The following is an 8,875-nucleotide window of genomic DNA, read 5'->3' on the forward strand; positions in this document are numbered from 1 at the left end:
TGATATTGTATATATTACTTGTGAAAAATGACATCTTAGCTGAGGGGCTGCCATTGGGCCAAAGTATATTTTTTGGGCTTGGCCCTGGACAGGTCTGAAGATCTTTCTCAATCCCAACCCGGCTAGGCCAGGCCCCCTCTCTCTCTCTCCCAGTTTTTGGGAAGAAGGTGATTGGCGTAAGGAGGGTGGTTTTTTTCAAATAAAAAAATAGAAAAAATCTCTAAGAGTTATCTGATTTAGGTCTCTGTACTGCAGATACGACTGAACTTGTTAGGTTACTCTCATGCCTGGATTTTGTTAATTTGGGCGTTTCCCTCTCTCTAACCATCCTCTTAACAACCAATCTTGAGCAACTAAATGCCATCAACAAACAACAAAACGCCGATCAAAGAAAGAGCATATCCCATTAAAATGAAATCATCCAAATAGGCAATTCCCGAACAGGATCACTGGTTTTTAAACCTCGAGAAACACACCTTGGAATCGATAAAAAAAATAATATTTCCTCCCTCTTCAATTTCCCTATTTCCTTTTTGTGCATTTCCAAGTTTATTAAGCCAAAATCATCTAACTCTCGCTAAAACGAAGAGTATTTCCCTGTAAAGAATACGGCAATACATGTCTATTATTTACAGGGTGCGGTTTATACAAGGCTGAGCTCTAAACAATCATAGTAAAGCACACCTTCAAATAGTGTAAACAATCATAGTAAAGCATACCAACAAATAGTGTTGAGAAATGTTACTGGTATGGATCGAGCCGATCTATGAAAACTTGAAAATCTTGATAATTAACGGTCCAAAAATGTATTACAAGATGCACCATTTCTAAAACTTAAAATCCATTTTTTTCTTATGTCCATGCATTCTGAGGTCGAGATGATCAATTTGAGGATGTTTGGGCATCAAAACAACCTTTTCTAATAAATTTTTGAGGTGCGCCCTTGATTGTTTAAAGCCTCACATTTATATAAACTTTTTTCTTTTTTATAAGTTGAAGAGAACTGTAAATTGATGGCTTTTACTAAATCATTTATTTTAAATGATTAACCTTGCTAGTTGGGTCTCTCTCCTCCCGTTTTTCTAAGAATGGCAAAGAAGTATACACTTGAGACCATAATTAGCAAGTTGAGGAATAACAATATATCAGCAAACCGCAATATCATTAATAAATTGATTTTGTTCAACTAGTCGGAGGCAAAAAATCTGGTAAAAAACGTGGATTGCCAAAAATTAAGCAAGTAAGAGAATCGTGAATATGTCGGATTCGGCTCAGAAAACAAAATAAAAAAAAATAAATATATAAAAGTAATACAATATAAGCTCATGAGTTACGATTATTGTATGGATCTGTTAAAACCTTTGAGCTATAATTTTTATGTCCTTCCCAAGTATCACCAGCGGTCATCCTTGAGAAATTTTGTCTGAACTTTCATTAAATACAGCAACAATACTTACTCTATTATCGTAACATGAAAGATAAAATTATTGGGAGCATATGATAAAAAGAGAACAATCCTAAACATAATGATTACATTAACAAATAACAAGAATGGTAGCCCAAGGTATAGAATTATTAGTTGAAGAAAAAAAAAATTACACTAAAAAAGGATTATGGTTAAGTAACACAAAAATCCAAAAACTTAAAATAGCAGTCCATCTAAATTGCTATGTTGTATACACTAATGAAATAAATTTTGTTTTTGAAAATGTCTAATTAATCAAAAATCTTATGCAAGCAAATCAAAATATTCTAAGCTCACCTTAAATTCCCAATTGCCTAAATCTTTGGTTGTCACTGAATCTTTCTTGCTTTTTATGATGATACTGTACTTAGAGAAAAATAAAATTTTCATTGGGTTACTCTTCTTCAAAATCTAACTATTCTTTTGAGATATATGGTTATTTTGCGCTTTTTGTAAGGGAATATGTTGGTGAAAAATATCTGGTGGAATTTTTTTTTAAATCAAGATTCTTAATTTATTTCCACTTTTAATGTACTTCTCTAAACCAAAATTCAAAGAGATATTAAATCAATAAAGTTACAAAGTTAGAGGGAAGAAATTTTCTTGAAAAAAAGATAAAACATGCATTTATACCAGTTCTATTGAAAAAATATGATTTTTTGAAGATCTTTTGAAAAAACCGGAGTTTTTAAAGAATTTCAAAAAATTGGATAGTTTTTTAAAAAATCATATTTTTGCTAACGCTGCTTGAGATTGATGGAAAACTTGAAAGATGGTTGGCCCATTAGGTCTGTCGGCACATTGACTGTCATCCGATCTCGGTTGCTTACCAAAGAATGTTATACATCTAGACGGGCTGAATGTTCTCTGGGATGTTTTTACATAAAATATGTGACTATTGCTGCATGGGTTTCAATATGCCATTAATTTTGAGCTTTGAAGTTCAATGAAAATGATGGAATTGATTTGACTTTATTTCTAAATTCTTTCCTGCCTTGGCTCCTAACATGGAGTAGGATTCCTAAGAAAATGCTAAGGATTTTGGATCTAAATGGCTTTGGGGTTAAGGGTTTGCCAAAGTTCTTGGAAGCTTTCCTCTTAGAATCAAGGTTATAGAGTGTGGGACATAGATCATCATCTCAAGGCTTCATTCCTACTCCATTTTCGAAAATAGTTTAGAATGTTTTGAAAAATACGTAAGAATTTTAGAAATAGAAACAAGTGTCGGGTTACGATTTAAACCAAAATCATTAATGTTCTTGAAAACCACAAATACATAATTTTGAAATCATCCAAATCAGACCTGCTTCTGCATTTGGAGTTTGGAAAATTTGTAAAGTAAAAAATTAAAAATTAAGAAATATTGCAATCAAGAACGATAGATTTAGGCTGAAAAAAAAGAAATACAAATTAATAACCAGGAAATTAATTAAGAAATATGAAATTAAGAAATTATCAATTAAAAAACGAAAGAAGACAATTTTGAAAAGAGATGAGATTTTTGAAAATGATTAGTATGCAACTAAGTTCACAAGAAAATCGAGTCCTCTAAGAAGTTCATTGTCATAAAATGATAGACAATGGCATGTTGCTAAGGACAAATGAATGATACACCAGATATTTTGCGTCATATGAGGTTATACGTGATACACCGACATTTTATGTCATACAGGGTTAGACGTTTTCAAGTTTGAAATGGGATAAATCCAACTTTTAACATCATACATGAGTGTAGATGCACTGTTCTCAACTTCATACATGAGTGTAGATGCACTGTTCTCAACTGAGGTAATTCTAAGAAACCAAAAACGTTGGAACCATAAAAACCTTGACACCACAATCCCCCTAATAGTCCTCAGGACCACATAGTACCTTGAAAACCGATACCCAAAAGTCCAGGCCTATAGACCATCCTTAAAACCATTGTTTGGGCCCAAATCAAGTCCCAAATCAAAGTAGAAATCATAGGATTTGTAACAGTTCAAAAATCTCCTGAATATGACGTACGGTTTGGAAGTTATCCCCGAGAGAATTTTCTTACCAGAAATACCATTTTGGTCCTCAGCATTAACACCATTGACGTTGGCGTTAAGGTTGACAGTGCCGAAATAAAAGACCAAAATTCCAAGGTATTAGGGGCACCAATGCTGGAGGTAGTGGTAGCAATGCTCATTACTGGAAAACCCACTGTCAGCCACAATGACGATGAATCATAAGACTTAGGACCACCTAGTACTTCAAAAACCAACCTAGGTGCAGCCCTGACACCCAAACCTTGAAAACCAGCATCCAAAAGTCCAAGCCCTATAGACCATCCTTATATCTTTTGTTTGGGTCCAAGTCAAGTCCCAAATCAAAGTAGAAATCATAGGTTTTCCATCAGTTCAAAAATCACTTCAATATGACATATTGTTTGGAAGTTATGGCCCAAGAAAATTTGTTTGCCAAAAATACTATTTTGGTCCTTAGCATTAACACCATTGACAATGGCATTAAGGCCGACAGTGCCGAGATAAAAGATTGAAATTCCAAGTCATTAGAGGCACGAATACTAGAGGTAATGGTAGCATTGCTCCCTTGTGGAAAACCCACCGTCAGCGATAATGATGACGAATCATTAGCCAGAGTTCAGGTCCCTAAATTCTGGCTAGAAATATCATGATTACATTAACATAGATGAACTGATGCCAACGTCAGAAACAACAATGCTATCAGCAACAATGTCCCAAAATCATTGACCGGCAGAAACCCTGAAAAATAAAACCTAAAGCTTCACGAGGGTTCAACGTCAAGGGCACCAACACCAGTGTCACTGGAGGTCACGCGGGCTGCTAGAGGCCTCCACATGGTTCTAGCAGTGATCTCATTAAATGAGTCAAGTGAAATTATTGAAAATAAAATGATTAGGATCAAAATATTTTGACTCATGCACTGTTTGCACATTTTATGCTGTTTTGAAATAATTATACACCGCAAATGCTAGCGTCAATGCCATCAACATTGGCATCAACACCACCATCATTGGCAATCAGTGACCCTGTTCACATGCCAATGCCCACAATAGTGTTTTCATTAATTGGTTGAAGCGGAATATGCACGTTGTAATCATTTAGCCCCAGCATTGGCAATGTTGACAAGACTTTGAAATGATTAGATGTTGACAAGACATTGGCAACCCCGTCACTGCAAATCAACGGCCCAATTTAATCGACTTTATGGCACTATTTAAGGGGCCTTCCTTGATAAATAGTAGCCTTGACCCTCGATTTTGGACTTGAATTTTTTAACCTAAGCCAAAATTATGTTGCACCTGACTCGAGTCCTAAAACCCTAGGCCTAAGCCCTAAACCTGAAATCCATAATATTAATATCCCTTGAACCATAAGTATGATATCCCAATTGTTTCTAGTCCTTGCACTAAGTACGATATTAATATCCCAATTGTTTGTAGTCCTTGCACTAAGTATGATATTAATATCCCAATTGTTTCTAGTCCTTGCACTAAGTACGATATCGAACTAGCCACCAACTCTGAGTGCCGGGCTCGGGGGCCCAGCTGGAGATTAGCCATCTTCTCTCCTCCTTTATTTATTTTTTTAGTCTTTTTTAAACCCCTTTCGAAATATTTCCCCCCCATCCCCCCCCCCCCCCCCAAATCAAAAAACCCTTTTTGGTCTTTAGATTTTTTTTGAAACCCCTTTCAAAATATACCCCCCTCCGTTCGAGATTAGTCTGACGACCAGTCCCTCGTTTGGTTCATAATTTGACATAACCCCGTAATTCTACCTTTGAGTGATTTAGTTTACATTTTAGTTCAAGGCAAGATGGTGATTTAGTTTACGTTTGAGTTCAAGGCAAGACGGTCAAAATTCCATTAGTCTCAAAATCGGGTATAAGGATTAAGTAGTTTTGAAATGGGATAGACTTGACCTTAGGGCTTTAACAGTTTTGAAATGATTGAAAGTTTGATAGGGTGAACTAGCACAATATATGTGGTTTTTATTTTTTTCTCTTTTCTACCGGTTAGAACAATTACAGATGTCCAAATACAATAAAATAAACTCAAATTAAATAAAGATCGACAATAAAAGATGTTTTCACTTGCTGCTACTGATAAAAATTATTTTATTCAATAAACATTCCATAAACAAAAATTATATGTGACTCTTAGGAACAACAAACATAAACTGCATAACTTAAAATTAAACTTGCCAGAAGATTACTGCAACTGGGCTTTGCACACCTTACTCCGAGTCTCCTCCTTTGATGGTGTACAGATCAAGGTTATCTCAGATCTTCAAAGTATGAAAAACCTTAGGCTATCAACCATTCGATCAGAGAGCAATGGTAGAACAACAAGCTAGACTAGGCCTCAATGCGTAAGTATGGGGAGTGCCCCTCTCTTGCGATAGGGTTGGGGTGTGCCCCCTATTTTTCTTTCTCAAATATTTTTCATCTAAGGGAGGTTACAAATGAGAGAGATCAAAGAGAGAGGGGCATGTGGTTTCAGAGAGAGAGAGAGAGAGAGAGAGAGAGATATGTAATGTGTAGAGATTTGAGTCCCTATATGAGAGTATTTATAGACTTTATTTTAAAGTTAGAGTTTCTGGGGTGAATTATCTTTATGGAGAATAGATCCAGACCATTGATCATATAAAACTTGTAGCGTGAGAGATCTTTACCTCACAATATTTAGATCAACCATCACGATTAAAAGGAAGGTATTAAAATCTTATCATTCAGCTTCTTTAACTTAAATCTCATCAATAAGATATATTGTGTCTTTCCTTTTTTTTCCCATAAATTTAATTGAAAATCAAATCTCTTTAATTTTCAAAACCTTTATATCTTGTTTCAAATTAATTGGGTGCCTTGATGGCCTCAACACAAAATAGGAAACTATACTTATAAGTAGGGCGTGCCTCTCATGGTGGCCCTGGGTGGGGCCCACGCACTTCCCACATGCATTTTATGGTGTGGTCAGTGGACCATAATGGGACCCCATGTTTTTTAATATTTATAAAATTTATAAAATGATTTTTAGAAAATATTTATTATTTTATTTTTCTCTCTGAATATTAAAATACTAAAGATTTAGTTTTAGATAATTTATAAATCCACCCGGAGAAAATAAAATATTCATAGACTTCTAAAAATTCATTCTATTAATCTAAAAAATATTTACGATAAAATTAATTAAATCTAAATTAATTTGATGTGATTTAGATCCAACTATATTAAGAAAATATTAATTTTGTTGAAGAATCCAACTTCTATTATAAACTATAATCTACATCCACTTTATCAAATTGACCCAGCAATTCCCATTACTCACAATTCATCACAATAGTTCATGATTGGGCTACCAAATTCAACCAATAGATAGGGAATACATTTCTTGTTTATAGATTATAGGTTCCCCCTAGAGATAAGTCCAAGGTTACACAGACCTGTGCATACACAACTCCATAGTGCATATAGGAGTTATCTCTTACACATGTACATATATTACCATCAATGGTAATTTTCTTCTTGATACAATGATCATATGTACATGTCGTGTAATGATTCAAGATGAGGCTGTCCCTCGTCCCTACTACCACCAATCATGCACAAGGGTCACACAGTTTCTTGGCTCACTACCCTGGCCAACTCCAACCTCATCAAGGGATAATCCTACTATTCTCCTCGATTGTGCTCTATGCTTAGGTATTTAAGACTTTGTAACTCGACCGACCTAGCTCATTAAATCTAGTCTGAGTCTCGGCAACTATCATTTTCCAATCTTGGTCCTTCTGTACCATATTCCCTCTTGAGTTCCTTATTCTACTATATCGAATACTGATTACATGTTCTCATAAAGCCTTTAATGACCACAAATATCCAATATCTCTCACTTGGCATTTGAAGACCTTACAATCTCTTTCCATCACTTTCTCTCAGCCCCATCTCGTGTACATATTTAAGAAAAACATTTGCAGCAAACCCTTTTGTATGCATGTTTGATCTCGATCTCTCCATACTACACCTCATTTCGCTCGTGATATAAATAGAGCTTTATGTGCTTGGACATCTTATTAAATCATGGCTGCTTAGATAAGCATGTTGTAGCCGTGTTGTCGCATAAGATTCTTACACATTCACATCGTTCAGGCTCAAACTCAATCCGATTAAGAAACTTCTTAATTCATACAACCTCCTTGGCGGCCATGTAATATGCCATATACTCTGATTCCATGGCGAACAACACCACAACAACCCCTTTTTTTTTACTTCTAAGAAACAAGCCCTCTTCTTAACATGGATATATATCCAGATGTGGAGTTTCCATCACCTGGATCACCTTGGTAACTCGCATCCGAATATCCTTAGATAGTAATTTCTGATCATCTCCATATGTGAGCGCGTAGTTCTCAATCCCTTTTAAGTATCTCAGAACTCTTTTAACCTCCTTCCAATGCTCAATCTTAGGGTTGTATTAGAACTGACTAATCATGCTTATGTCAAAAGACAAGTTTGGCTTTGTTCTTAACATGACATACATAAGGGACCGTACTGCACTTTCATATGGTATTCTTTCCATGGCTTTCTTTTCATTGTCGTCTTCACCAAGGCACATTTGAAGGCTAAGTTTTGTCTTCTTATCTATAAGGGTCAATATGGGCTTACATTTTTCTATTTCATACTTTTCCAACACTCTTTTACAATAAGTTGCCTGGGAAAGTTGAATGGTATGCTCCTTTATATTTCTTATTATTTTGAAGCCCAAAACATATGATGCTTCCCCTAGATTCTTCATATCAAACTATTGTACAAGGAATTTATTTGTTTCCAACATGAAGGCAATCGAGCCATTAACTATTAACATATCATCGACATACAAGAAAATAAATGCGACATCACTCCCACTTATTTTTTTATAGATATAGTAATCTTCCTCATTTGAGGTAAACCCTGTTAGAGACATCTCTTGAATTTTGATGTATCGTTGGCGCGATGGTTTATTTAGGTCACAGAGAGATTTTCTTAGGTTATTTTATGAAAATTTCCTCTTCTAATTCCTTATTGAAAAATGTTGTTTTTACATTCATTTGATGGACCTCAAAATCAAAATGGGCAGCTATGGCTATTAGAATTCTAATAGATAGAAATTTTACAACTGAGGAGAAAGTTTCTTCATAGTATACTCCTTTTTTTTGGGTGACACCCTTGGCTACTATTCTAACTTTATAGTTTTATAATTTCCCCTCTGAGTTTAGTTTTTTCTTGAACACGCACTTACACTCGATGGCCTTACGGTTTTGGCATAAAGGTATTAACTCCTAAACTTAGTTTTGGCTTTTGGAATTATGTTTATCTTTCATGGCATTTACTCAATGGTTCTTTTCAAAGCATGTTATGGCTTCTTGG

Source organism: Amborella trichopoda, chromosome 13 (genome assembly GCF_054954075.1).
Source record: "Amborella trichopoda isolate Santa Cruz 75 chromosome 13, AtrichopodaSantaCruz75HAP2 v2.0, whole genome shotgun sequence".
NCBI lineage: Eukaryota > Viridiplantae > Streptophyta > Magnoliopsida > Amborellales > Amborellaceae > Amborella > Amborella trichopoda.